We start from the raw sequence: 590 nt of genomic DNA, 5'->3' as shown, positions 1-590 counted from the left end.
ATTCGAATGTTATCTGGGCAACAAAAGCTCCTTCACCTTAACCTCCCCATCAGACATCAGAATCCGTTCGGATTTGGGGTCAGGCCCCTCCTCCGGGATCGGTCACTCTCAATCTTTCGATCAGAGCACCTCGAGATGTCCTCATCAGGGAACTCAAACTTCATCGGTTGATAATCATCAAAGGGTTGTTGGGCAAGGTAATCAGACAGTACACTCCCCGATTGCTTTCTGAGAGTGTCACAAATCAGTCAACATTCTTTTGCTCTTCCGCAACCCGTCCGGTCGATGCTGGCTTTTTTCAGAAATCTACCTGATCAGATGCATCTCGAAATCCACAAAGTGGTATGAACCAGCATAAACTGTCTCAGTCAGCGAGCAGCCTATGCCAAAGTACATCAAGTTTTCTCGAACAGTGAATGTATTGTTTCACAGTCGGTAAACTTTTTGCTAAGGTAAATTGCATGCTCTTTTCGACAAGACGCGTCATGCTGACCCAATACACCTCGTAGACCCCTCGAAGGCTGTCAAGTACAGATTAACAGTCTCTTTCCACAGGAGGTATCAGAATCAGAGGCTCCTGCTCCTTATTA

This window comes from Lathyrus oleraceus, chromosome 1 (assembly GCF_024323335.1).
Source record: "Lathyrus oleraceus cultivar Zhongwan6 chromosome 1, CAAS_Psat_ZW6_1.0, whole genome shotgun sequence".
Taxonomy (NCBI): domain Eukaryota; kingdom Viridiplantae; phylum Streptophyta; class Magnoliopsida; order Fabales; family Fabaceae; genus Lathyrus; species Lathyrus oleraceus.
The sequence above is the reverse complement of the archived record's forward strand: the minus strand, read 5'-3'. Positions refer to the sequence as shown.